The following is a 14,618-nucleotide window of genomic DNA, read 5'->3' as shown; positions in this document are numbered from 1 at the left end:
ATGTTTTATTTTTTTTAAAGCTTCACAGTGTATCCCGCGTATAGCAGGGTAAAAAGAGGGAACCTAATGTTAAGACACTCCGTTCCCCTTTTTCAGCCCAATCGGCGGAGCTCAACGCCACTGTTCTTAGAACCAGAGCAAGGAAATGTAAAAAAAACATTAACCTGAGTGCGAATCAAACCCTCAACTGCCTAGCTTACCGTTAGCTATGCTGCTGTGTCACAACAATAAATTAAAAGTAAAAGTTTTAAAATATACAAAAATTTTAAATACAGAACCTTAAAAGCTTTATATAGTCTGTACAACCCTATTTACCATCTAAAAGGATGTATCTAGGAGGAAAGAAAACAAAAGATATAAAAATACAACGGATATTTGAATAAACTCGTTGCACATCTCTCTCTAGTCTTGTTCGTGCATAGTGCACATGTGAAATAGTCTAGCATTATTTATAGATGTCAAATCGGGTTAGTACAGTTGGGTCTTGGGACTTATATAATGTACAATACAGTAGTCGTCGATTCAAATACTGCTTTTGACATATTTAAAAAAAAAAACCTATAAATATTTGTACCCACGCCTCTTGCAAACCGTCTGATAATATTTTTCTTTCCCACTTATGGTAATAATATTTAAATTCATTTCAATTACATTTTTTTCAATTTATTCTAAAGAATATCTTCTGGGCTTCAATCCGGAGATAACAAAAAATCTAGGATAAAAAAATGTTTTTTTTTTGTATCTCCTGCTCTTAATAAATCATTATATCTGTATAATTTTAATTTCCCTGTTTTGATAGTACGGCGTTTAGTTCCGCCAGTTAATAATGAACTCAAAAATTGGACACAATGTGGAGAACATAAAGCCTTAACACTAAGTTCTTTCTGATCTTCAAAAAGCACAGAGCTGAACTTACAAACTTCTATTTAACTTGCTAACTAACTCTGTTTGTGTGTAATCCTGCAAGTTCAATTTGATCCACTTTCCAATGTCCGATTGAGCAGAAATTTGAATTACGACTTCAATTATGATGACAATGAAATGCCATATATTCAATGTTAATACAAAATGGCTGCCGTCATAAAATGGCGGATTACATTTTCTAGCACAACTCACCGAATATGGTTATCAAATGAAGTAGCTTAATTTGCAAATTGCAATATACCATAAAATTTAATAAAATAGTTTCTAAAAACGTATTTTGATTAATAGCTTATTTTTTAATCTGATAAAACGTTATTAATAAGTACTATTTATTAGAAATTTATACAGACAAATTGAAATGAGCTCGGCCAAGCACATAATATTCGCATGCAGTTTCCAAAACTGTATCTTTAGTTTGATAGCCTGGCTGCCGGCCAGATGTTTTGACCAGATAATAACTGCAAATTAGGAGGAACTTCGTTTTGTTGAATATCCATATTTGGCATTAGTTATGATAATGGAATATATTTCTATTTATTAAAGAATTAAGAAGAAAGCGCGTCTATCTACACCTCAAAGGCCGGCAACGCACCTGTAGCTCCTCTGGTGCTGCACGGGGTCGTGGGCGGCGGTGATCATCATCAGGTGACCCGAACGCTCGTTTGCCTTGTCCTTTTTCCATAAAAAAAAAAAAAAGAATTGATAACGCTATGGCGCAGCGGCCTAGCGTCAATTGACGATTGTAGGTTCGATGTTCTCTCGAGGGAATGAATTAATCTCACTTCGACACTCTCGTATCTGGACCAAACGCTTCAAATGAGTAACCGAGGGTCTCAATTCTACCACTATTCCCCTGCTTACCCTGCTAGATGCGGGATACAGGGTGAAGCCAAAATCAAGAGAAATAACAAGTATATTCTTTATTTTAAAGCATGTATTGCAGAGTGGAATTCGATTTCCTAGCTAGCCTTTGTAAATATAAGTAAAAGGCTTAAATATGTTTAGCGAATATTTGATACAACAAACCAAATCATTCAGTATAAATGAGCCATTTTTTAGATTCACGCTTTATCCCGCACAAAGCAGGGCAGTGTTAAGACAATTCCGTTGCTTTCTGCCGAATTCTTAAAGCATTGCATATTGATTGGAAAAATCACTGCTACGCTTAACCTACTTACCGGAGCGAGGGAAATGAAAATATTAAATATTTTATATCTTCGAACGAGAATTGAACCTGCAACCTATCACGTTTACATGTATATGCCGAAGACCTCAATAAATAAGATCAAACATCAATATTTACATTTCTAACATATAATAATGTCACCTACACGTTCACAGGTTCCCGAAGGCCTAAGTCCACGTCAGCTTCCAAAGCTTTCTCGAGTCACGTTATAAAGTGATTCTTGTAAACGAAATGGAACATTCTTATCAGTTTACGATTGATGCTTACGTGCCTTAATTTACTACTGAGGCCTTTTATTGTATTTCTTAAGAAGAAAAAGTATTTTGAGGCCAGTCGGGCCCAAGCCTGTGACTTTCAACGCGACGGGCTGTGGATTCGATTCTCACTCGAGAAAATTAAATATTTAATATTTTCATTTCTTTACTCTGGTGTCAAGGCAAAGCGCGGCGTTAAGCTCCGTCAATCAACATTCGATGCAAAGTGGGAATCGGAGTGTCTTAATACTAGGCTCCCTCTGCTTATCCTGATACATGAGGGATACAGCGTGTACTGAAAAAAAAAAGTATTTTATAAACAATATTGTTTGGCTTATTTTTTTGTGTTTTTGAAGTATGTGTATATATTTCCTTCGCTATATTCGTTTAATATTAACTTTAATCATTACCCAGGGAGAAATAAATTAAAAAAGACAATATCGCGTTATTAAATATCGCTTAGCAACAAAATGACGCTATTAACGGAACAAGCGACGCTACCAATTTAGAAAATTTTATATAATGCAAACAAGTTTATTAATTTGAATATTTAATATGAACATATATCTTCAAATATGTCGTCGCGATCTTTTGATCCTGTGAAAAATGTACAAAGAGCATAAGGTATTTTTTGATAAAATATAAAGTTCATATATATTCCATAGAAAGGAAATATCCAAACCTCAATAACTATATTATTACACCCATACAAACCCCATACAACTATTAACTAATACAATACATATTACACCTAAAATTAAACTTCACCTTGACAATTACAATACAATCAACAAAATTCGTTTCAGTAAATTGGCAAAGCAAGATCAAAGGCATTAATTTAGCTTCCACAGTATATTAGATAGAGAGAGAGAATTCTCTAGCATTTGTTGTTACGTCTGTCCGCTGGTAGCCGGCTCATCTGAAAAGGGCCCGATTCCAGTTCATTTCACACCAGAGTCGGGTCGGCTTTACTTGATTTAAGCTCTTCAAAATGTACGGAATATTAGGCAATAATCTATTAAGACTATTAGAAATGCTATTGATATCTCTATTGTTTAAAAGTTCAAGGGTTATCTGGTGTTTGTGGATTTAGAGGGTTGGTTCTTTTTAAATTTAAGAAAAGATGAGGAATAAGAAATGACCAGTCACTATGTTCAATTCAATAAAATTTTAAATGAGTATTACCATTTTTTTAAGATATTGAATAAAATTTATATCAGTAGTGTGTATAATTGAATTTGTAATTCATATAGCGTCGTTTTAATTTCATCGCTCTGGTACCAAAGCAAATACCCGGCGTTAAGTTCCGAAGAATTCGAAAACTTCTTACCGAAATTCTTACCCATAGGTTTGCAATGAAACACCTATAATCTCAATATACTATCGTTACCTGTTGAGTCGTTGAACTGCTTGAATTAGTGGCATTACCAGATAGTACATTCCAGTAAGCTCGGCATTTGACTTCCCGGCAACTAATTCCTGGGCTTAACCTTACATACCACATTGTTATGTAGCTATATACATAGATAAGGATATGTATATAATGAAATCTCTGACACCTTATATATATATATATATATATATATATATAACTTCAATTATTTATTTAAATTCAATTCAATTATTAATTGGATCTTCAATTATTTATTAATTTCAATATTTATTTAAAGTTATATTTCATTTAAATTTAGCCTCCAGAATTCGGCGGAAAGTTGGGAACAGAGTGTTTTAGAACTAGATTCTCTGTACGTACTCTGATGTGTGCTGGAAACAGCGTGAAGCTGATTTAGATTTTTTCATTATTTATTTATGATGATAATCATATTAAAAGATAATTCTGTTCCTCACTTTCCACCTAATTCTGTTCCTCACTTTCCGCCTTTTTTACATTAATATTTAAAACATACTTTACTAAAACATTGTTTAATTGTATGAGCTTTTAAATTATTTTAATTATTTTCTGTTCTTATATCTAAAATAAATAAAGTACATTACGTGAATTGGTTCGAAGAAACAAATGTTTGCTATTGTATTTATAAAATTACTTAAACGTGCCAAACTGGTGCCGCTGGGAACGAACGTCGCTTTGTTCTACCTAATTTTGTGGCTAAGTTATTTTATTACGTAAGTACGTAAAGATTTTCAATTGTACGTGTAAATTGTATAAAGTAAACAATTTATTTTTAAATTTAATAAAATATGTATATCTAATGTGTCTTTATTAGTATTCATTTATTTACTATATGCACACGTATGGCACATCGTCTGTATGTGTAATCGACGGCTGTGAATTCGATTCTCACTAGGAAAAATGATGATATTTAATAATTTTCATTTTACTATAAACATTTTGCTCTAGTACACGAAACACGGCGTTAAGATCCACCTCTCAACACGTAATGTCTCAAAAAGTTAACACAAAACATCAAATTCCCTTTGACAACCCTACCATGCGTGAAAAAACGTGAAGCTATTTATGTGTATTTTTATCTCACCTAAGTATTACAGGTCGGGATAAGGGGACGCGATAAATCTGTAACGTGACTTGAGCTGGATAAATTCCCATAGTATTGTATTTTTTATATCGTTTTTTTTTCTTTAATATCAATGATGTTTTCGCGAAGAAAAATATCTATGGAAAGAAAAATACTATAATTTTGGTTATTTTCATTTAAAATTTTACACAATCACTGTTAATACTTATTAATTTTTGTTTATTGTTCACTATGAACCCATCATCTAAATTCTTAACTAGAGACCGTTGAGAATTTAGATGATGGGTTCAGATGATGATGATGATGATGATGATTTAGATGATGGGTTGGCGCAAAGGCAGAGGCGTGTGACTGTAACACGACGGCTGTGGGTTTGATTCCCACTTGGAGCTATGTATTATTATTATTTATGAATACTTTTATTTCTTCGTTCAGGCACCAAGGCCAAAGCACGGCGTTCAGTTCCGCCACTCAACATGCAACGCCTCGAAAAAAGAAAGCTGAGAAAAAAAATGAATTCTAAACAAACAAAAGCACTTACATATAAGCTAAAGATCCCATTTTGATGAGAGATGAAGCTGAGAAGCTTTGCCAGCAAGGCTTACCATACAATCTATATTGTCAATATAGGATATACTGACGTAACATGGAACGTCTGACACTGATAGTGAGGTGCATCATCGAAACTGGCAATCAATCACTAACACTAGCCCATCACTAGTCTCGGTACTGGAGTCATTTATCATGAATCGTAAGGAATCTTGGAGGACGTCCATTATAATTTAGAACTTGAAACTAATATTATTTAATTATTTTGCTGATATCATTTGAAGCTAGAGTGGCATAGTTGATATTGTTTAACTGTATATCGATGATTTTGGGTTGGAGTCTCGAGTGGGAATTGAACCCACTGTCTCTCGTCTCTCTCACTAATCCTGTTAAAAATTATACTATGATTATATTCAGCATTATCGTACGTTTTTTACAACGTGCTGTATAGCAGGATAGGCAAGAATTGTGTTAAAATTATAATATATTTTTGTAGTAATATATGGCGGCTACTATACTAGCTAGCTACTTGCCTAGAATAAATGGATTTGGGTCTTATTGTGTACGAAAATGTTATGTAAAAAAATCCTGACTTATTCTAGGCATCCATCTCCATACACCACATTTATGTCCTAGAATTCTCTCTGCGAAACTGACATAAGGGTCATAATCAGAAAAGTGGACATTTTTGTTTTCGTAACGTAACTGATAAGTAACAATACTGATAATGTTTGTTACGAAACTGATGACATAAGGCATTATACACAACAAACTAAGAATATTATATGAATAAAACTATTGTTTTTTTTATTTAATGAGAAACAAATTATAATTTTAAAGATTCAATCGTTGATTTAACAGATTATAAATGTAAGAAAACAACAAAGTGACAATATTAACAATATAATAATGGTAGTTCGTAACGTAATAAACTTATATTTCTAGAGATCACAAAGTTAATGATAAAATTAAATCCACTTTAAAATATATCAAAATTTGAGTCGTTATCACTGGAATTAACTTTGTAAGTGTTTATTCCGCATATCTTCATATTTAATAGGATTGGTCTGTTTAAGACGTTCTCTATATCTTTATTATCTTTCAGCATTTGACATAGGAGCCATGACGCTTACTGAAAATAAAAAAATATTTATCAATAAGTATTTAATAATATTTCATGTTTATTGTTTAGATCTTTAACAACGCTAGTACAGAACGTATTTGTTTTTAAATAAAAGCCTCACCCGCTTGAGCTACATATTTATTAATTCACTATCTCCAGAGAAAAAAATAGTAATTACAAAATCACAACTAATTTCAGGAAGAATAAAAAAATGTTTTTAACTAAATCGGTTAAGCCGTTTCTGAGATAAGCGTGCACAAACACATTAGACAAACAAGCAAACAGGCAAAAAACTTAAAAAACATTATTTTTAGTTACTTTACGTTATCAAAAGTAATTATAGTAATTATTTTTATCTTATGCCATTATTTTATCATAAGTAATTATTTTTTTCATATACCATAATTTTTTTTTATATACATATCTTCCGATGGTAACGTAATTATGAACTAGGTTTCATATTTTCTCAGTTTCGTTACGTAACGAAATATAACAAAATTGAGAATAACGTCTGAGAAATTCTAACCTTTTTAAATATTTGCTTATGAGCCATGTGTTGCATGTGCAAGCCCTGAAGTTCTTTTTTGAGATTTTATAAAAAGAAGCAAATAACATAAAGAAGAAAACGAAATTATAGAATACTTACCAAAATAAAAGCCGTTTATAACCCTGAGATGTAATTTCACGCATTCACTCTAAAACATTTGAACCCCTCTACTGCTGCGAGAACATTACTTGTTGTAGCTACGACAGCATTGACTTTTAGAAATATGGTGCCCCAATAAAAACTAATATTAAACACCATTCAAAATAATTGCGTTCATATTTTAATTGTACGTTACTAGCCCTGAGTAACAAAAAGACAATATTTTGGGACAAATTTACTTAATTCATATATATTATTTATTAAATAATGTATCAATAAAAGTAGTTCTATTTAATATTATGCATAAAGCAAAGTAATATAAACATATCTGAAATCAAATAAAACCATAAATATTCGTAACAAATCCATTTCTAAAAAGTAAAGTGGTGAATGGGACACGAAAAATTGTATGGAAGCGTTTTGAAAGATTTTTTGCAACTAACAAAAAATACTATTATTAGCCTTAATACATTTAAACTATTACAAAAATCTTTAAGTTAATAAGTAAATTTATCGTAAATGGCAAAATATTTAAATTATCTTTAAAATTGTATTTTTAAAACGCGTTCAAAGTAGCGGGACAAGAAAAGACACAAAATGTACACTTTTTCTGATTATGACCCATAACTGACATTTATCTAGAAGATGACAATTAAAAAAGCAGCATTTTTTAAAAAAAGTTGATATCCAAAGTACATGCAAATAGTCCCCCATTAAATTTTTGGTGGAGCAAAAGTTATATTTTATTATAATTGAGAGGTTCCAAGTATCCATATAACCGGCGCACCCTCGTTTAGATTCCAGGTGAGGGACGCCGGGCTCAATCAAAACTTCACTGGAAAACGTGGAATTTGAACAAACTGTTTGCTAACTTATGCAAAAACGTGTCTTCGAGTCCTCTAAGAGAGTAATTGGTCCACAAATCAAATGCTCTTGAATGGTTTAAACGTAATTGCCAAGTGATTTCTTACTTAAAATGATTATATTATTTCTGATTTATTTTCTTTTTTCTTATATTTTATTACTTATTATCATTAATAGAAAAAAACAGATAAAAATTATCTTGAGCGGTTTTTTACTCTGTGTTGTCTATATTGTTTCATATATCTGTACATGTTGACTTTTCTATCTTTCTTATATACTAGCGCCCATTTGCGACTGCACCCGCACAACTTCTTTATTTATAAATCGATTGAAATAGTCAGTTTCAAGCTGTATTCCGCACACAGCCGGGTGGACAGAGGGCAGGGTAGACAGAGGACAGATTTGACAGAGGGCAGGGTAGACAGAGGACAGGATAGACCTAGTGTTAAGTTTCACAATTGTATATATATTTTATTTATATCGGTTAAAAAAGAATAATACTAAATAATTTCTACTATTTTACATCTTCTATGAACAGACAGAGATAAAATTTCATTATATGTATAGATAAGTAGAAATTCACTTTAAAAAATAAAAGCAAATTCTAAATTATTTATAACCAAACTAATAAAATACTAAAGATACAACAATTGAAACTAGTCTAGACATTAGGGGAAACAGAAAAAAAAAGCAAACAACTTTGAACCAGACCGACTAAGTATCATTGTTTTCTTTCGTTCACGTATTTTAAGTGTTTTACGATAGGAATAGATGAAGTTAGCTTATATTAATTTGGCCAGTATTTTCTTTCTATCCTTAAATATACTGACGTTAGGAAAATAATATATTTTTATTAAAATAGTGTGTTATTACTAACATTTTGCCTGATTGACCTTTGGATATTGTGTGTGTGAATATATTCTCCACTATAAGTGATTTGGTTGTTAAATTTTAATGCTACAATTTGCTTAACAATATTAAGAAAACACCTTATCATACTATACTCATATAAATCCTTTGCCAGGGATTCGAACTTACTATCAGACATTCTTACTCGTTCAGCTTCACGAAAAAGATGACCTATTTAAATTCAAATTCAAATTCAAAATATTCTTTATTCAAATAAACTTTATAAGCACTTTTGAATCGTGGAATGTACATGTCAACAAAAAGCTACCACCGGTTCGGAAGGCAGTTCTGCTGAGAAGAGCCGGCAAGAAACTCAACAGTTGCTCTTTTTAAAGTCAATGGTATATTTCACTATTACATTAGCTGGCAGCTATCCTGCCTGACATTCAATAGACATTAATTCCATACATCTTTATCCTCTAAATTATTGTGAAGACACCGCACCCTTTCCTTCCAAATACGAAAAATTTACGAAGTGTTCTGAAGAACTGTTAGACCTGTTACCTTCCTGCTTTTATAACTGCACAGTACGTCACAAACTTAAATACCATCCTGGATGGCATTCCACTACTGTGCGGTCCTCCAGGCAGTGTTTTCAGGTCGATGTGACATGGGTTCCTTCAAAAAGCGCGTTTATCTTCATCTTAAGGGCCGGCAACGCACCTGAACTTCTGGTGTTGCACCATCGGGGGTGACCACTGACCATCAGCTGACCTCGACGATCGACTTGTCTTTTTCATAAAAAAAAATGTATTGAATGGCGGAATTTAACGTCGAACAGACATATAACATACACATATATCAATAACATAAATTTATAATTTCTAATAATATATCCATAGTGAAATAATATTTACCCACTTAACTTTCCCGGATTTGGGCCTCTGTTTAGCATAATGTATTCAGGGATCCAATATGTGAACCAAACGGGTCCAATAGCGTCGAAAATCTCCAGGGACGTGATACAGTTTTGGGACAGTTTTTTCGGTCATGTTCCTATTTCTTCTATTGACAAAATTACTTTATTCCACTAAATGTATATATTGGGAAGTATGATTTGATCTGGTAATGAAATAAAGCTAGCTTTAGCTCAAAAGTTTTATAATAACTTACATACATACATAGCTTCACGCTTTATCCCTAGCGGGATAGTCAGAGAGAACGGAGAGCCAAACGCTACGGTCTCTACATACCTCTTTCGCCTCGTCCAATGTCATCAGCCTCTTCATACATGCTCTCCGGGGGATCCTCATGCTTTTTACTTAGTTTTCTGTTAGGATAATATAGAATAAATAGACATCTTGGAAAAATTTAAAGTTAGTTTCATTTCATTCATCTTTTGGTTATCTAAGACAAGTAGAAATGTAATGTGACGCATGGAAAAGGGTTTAATAATTGGTATTATATATTTTTAATCCAATTTATTTCTATTTTCACTATCCACACTGTCATTGAGGAAAGTGGGGGACAGAAGTTTATTAATGTGGACGGAGTGTAAGACAATCCTCCAAACAAGTTTCCCAGGTTCCCTCTATGTGCAGGATAGAGCGTGAAGCTAAAAAAATAAAAGATAGATAAGGAAAAATCTTGTTTTTAATTCATTTGCAATTCTACACTTTTAAGTATCTTAAAAGAGCTACTTATCTCTTAAGGTACTTATTACTTATTTAATTTTCTCGAGTGGGAATCGAACCCACAACCTGTCCGTTATATGCTTGTACCTTTACCAAATGACTGGCCTCACTAATTTATTTTAAGTAAAACTAAATAAAATACTACCGTAGAAAAGCAACCAGCTTTTATTCGGCTGCAAATATATATAATACAAATACAAAGCTTAGCGAGGCGGTGGTCAAAATTTCCAAACTTAAGTATTCTCGAACGTCTCGTCTCGTATAAAACGTCTTACTTGTCATCTAAAAGAGCTCAACACTTCTAGTTGGGGAGAAGTGAGGAGAAGGAGTATTTCCACTTGCTAAGTTATTGGTGTGTCGGAGCGAGCCAACTTTTAAAGTTTTTGAATATTTGTTCGGAGAAACTAGAAAAGCGGTGTGTTGAAACAAAAGTCGTTATAATGTATGTGTTTATTTTATTTTTTTTGGAAGTAACATTTAAAAATGTTCTAGTTTTACTGAATACGTTCACTGTGTTCCCATTAAGACATTTCCGTTCCTCATTTTTTGGCGAATTCTGAGGCATTGCATAATGAATGGCGTAACTCAACGCCGCGCTTTGACTCACTAGCGGCTTCACCTGCCAGAACTATATACTAATTTATACACAGTGAATGAAAACTGCATTTAATTTTGTAAGCGAGAATAACGTGCACAAACTATTTGAGGTTGTGACTGTAACGAGACAGTTTTGGGTTCGATCCCCACTCGAAGAAATGAAGTATTTGTGTATTTATTAGGCAAAAAGCGGCGTTGAATTCCGCCACTCATCATGCAACGACTAAAATTCGGCGGAAAATGGGGAACGGCGTGTTAACATTAGCTATCCTGCTTTGTGCGGGATACAACGTGTTAACTAACCAAGAAACACAAACATATAAAAAATCATTGTTTTAATATACAACTGTAGAACGTAAACGATTATACATTAGATTTCAACAAGACAGCTTCTAGTTACATCGTCTTACAAACTGAAAACTTTTCGTTGTTCAAAAACCGTAGAAGTTCCAACGCATCGAAGCACTGCGTCGTCGCAGTAAAAGTTTGTCGAGATTCTAATTATACGTTTGACCGGTTTCTATTCTATTGTTGCCAATGAGAGAAGTTATATTGGCTTTGTTCGATCCCTACGTGGTTCAATAAGCAAAGCTTAGGTGTCTCCTCATTTGAGTTTCTAATTTAATTCCTGAAAGAAACGTGATGAGAAGTTTAGTACTTTTATGTTAAATACTTTTATATATATATTTTTGAGAAGTGTATAAAACTTTGGACGTAATGGGATTTGAACCTGCGAATTTACGTTGAAACGTATGGTTTTGTTGTCAGAGCGCTTCGATAGTTTTCAGCTACGTTAAACAGTTTGTATGTCTTGAAAAAATATTTTTCTTTAAAAATATAGAAAAAAAAATAATTGAACAAACTTATTTATTCTTAAAATTCATTTATAAAAAAAGATTCATAAGCTTATTTTAGTTTTTTTGTTTCTATAAGAAAAGACAAATATATGTGTCTCTCTATCTATAGTACATGAAAAATAAACACGAACAAATTGATGCTTTTTTACTTACTCGCATATAAAAATTATTAATTCTATATCAAAAAATCTATATACAAATACCTACTTTTTTGATATTTCAAACAAACAAACAAACATTGTATTACAAAACTAAAGAAAGCTTCCGAACCCCAATAGCGCTTCAACCACTCTAAAAGAACACAGAAATTCGCTTTCCTCGACCTACACTCGTACGTAGAATGTCGCACGTAGAAGTCAATCGTAAACTGATAATAAAGTATTTGGCCCACGTATCGCCCTGTAACGTGATCTAGAGGCTATCTAGCGGTAGACTAGGACCTAACGAAATAGGTTTTTTATAACCTAGAACAGGTCCTATACGTAAAGATATATAAAAGTACGGTAAAAAGCTATATTTATTTAGTCTTATGAAATTACGTTGTTTTTCAGCTTCTTGTTGAATTGAATTGAATTGAATTCTTGATATATGGCGTTTCTAGCGTGCCAGTTGAGCACAATTCATTTGGCCAATGTTACGTTGTATGGAAAACACACGAAGAAAATTGACCGGTAATAAAAAAGAAGAGCTTCTTGTTTTTATAAGAAAGACGGGACAAAGGCAACGTTGCGCTTTAAAATAGTATTTAGATTAAAATGAGATTGAAGATAGTTCGTCGTGAAGCAGTGAATGAGATATTCTCATTTCCTTGCTCCGGTAACTAGTCAGCGCGGGGTAGAGTTCCGCTACTCAACACGAAAAATTATTTGTCTTGAATGAAAAGTGATATAAGCATCATATTTCTAAAGATTTACCATTAAGTTTGCACGATTACACATTGAAAAATTATACAATCCGAAGAAAACTACAGTAAGAATGTACAAAATACATAAAAAAAAAACAAACATAATTCATGCAAACTCAAACAATGAATACGCTTTCTAGAAATATACTCGGAAAACTCTAATTTACATAAATAAATAATAAATAAAAGGGATACTGCATCCGACGTTACCGACATGCTTCGATGAGTTCTCGCTAAAATATCATTTCTTTATCCAGGTATTTTATTTCTTTAAATATATTCTTCTCATATTTTATATAATAGTTTATTGTAACTGAACTATAAGTTGAAATAAATATTGTAGGTTCATATTTTTTAAGTATATTCTTTTAGATGAAAAATCCGATGGCCTATATAATAATTATGGGAAATATCTTTCTCAGTGCTGCCCTACACTTCTTTAGGAGCCTACATGCTAAATTTCAGCTCTTCATGCAGCTTGTGACAATCAGTGAGTTAAAGTAAAAGTTTAATATAAGATTTACAATATAAACCTACAAGCGAAATTGTAAATATATGTATAGTGAAATACCAGTAAATTTTTAATATTTTTTACAGTTTTCGTTTAATTCAAGTTTCATTGAAACAACGCGAACGTTTTGCTTCAGCAATTATTCTGAGGAATGCAAAAAAATTACAGAATACAAAAAAATATTCATTTGAGAAGATCAAACGAAGTTTATATTTATTATGTCAGTCTAGAATTTATATTAGCGTAGTTTATTTCTCGACAGAATTTATTTTAGCAATTAATTAGCTTGTCGAGATTGTTTCTTTTCGTTCTTGCAATTAAATAGTTCTTTACTTTGCCGACGGCAAATCAAATCGAAGTGGAGACCTCAAAGAAGTTGCAGTTCAGTAGTATACTTCAATAAGGATTACAGATTATTATTTCTTTTATATTAAGTTGTGAACGCGTAGAAATGTTAAATATTTAAAGGAACATAGAAGTCAAGTCGACAGACGTTAATAAATTATGAGAATTCATCATCTTTTTTTTTTTCAGGATGTAGCATTAAAGAGCTTGTAGAGTATGCAGAAAGAGCCTAATGCTAAGACACTCCTATCCCTACTTTTCATCGTATTTCGGAGGCATTGCCTCGATTAGCCTCGGCACCAGATTATAGAAATAGAAATATTAAATATTTCATTGCCTTGAAAATTGTGAATGTTTATTATAGGTACTATCGCGTCATACTTCATCCTGTTTATATTGTCCTTCAGGCACAAGGTATTTAGAGCTTTGTCATCTAAGTGGCCATTGTCGAATATCGCACTATACTGTCCACGCATTCGACATTCATGTGAAACTCGAACCGCTCTACGGTTGCTAATTTGATGACACCTCTACAACACTTAGAGTGAAATCAGTATCGATAGAGATACCACATAATTGAAATATATGGATATGACAGTTTATATCGTAAATTTAGCTTAGATTATATACTTTATAGTTAAATTTATCATATATTTTAGCATTGGAAAAATAAAAAAAAATAAAATCAAAAATCAAAAAATGTATAATGATTGTGATTCTAAATCTTGCTCTGGTTCCCCACTACTTTTTTAGCTTTAGGCTGTACCACTGTACACACAGTAAGTACACATAGTAAGTTAGGCAGAGGGAACCTGGAAAT

The sequence above is a fragment of the Heliconius melpomene genome, chromosome 15 (genome assembly GCF_056956725.1).
Source record: "Heliconius melpomene rosina isolate 202511_hmr_F chromosome 15, ASM5695672v1, whole genome shotgun sequence".
Classification (NCBI taxonomy): Eukaryota; Metazoa; Arthropoda; class Insecta; order Lepidoptera; family Nymphalidae; genus Heliconius; species Heliconius melpomene.
This window is presented reverse-complemented; position numbering follows the sequence as displayed.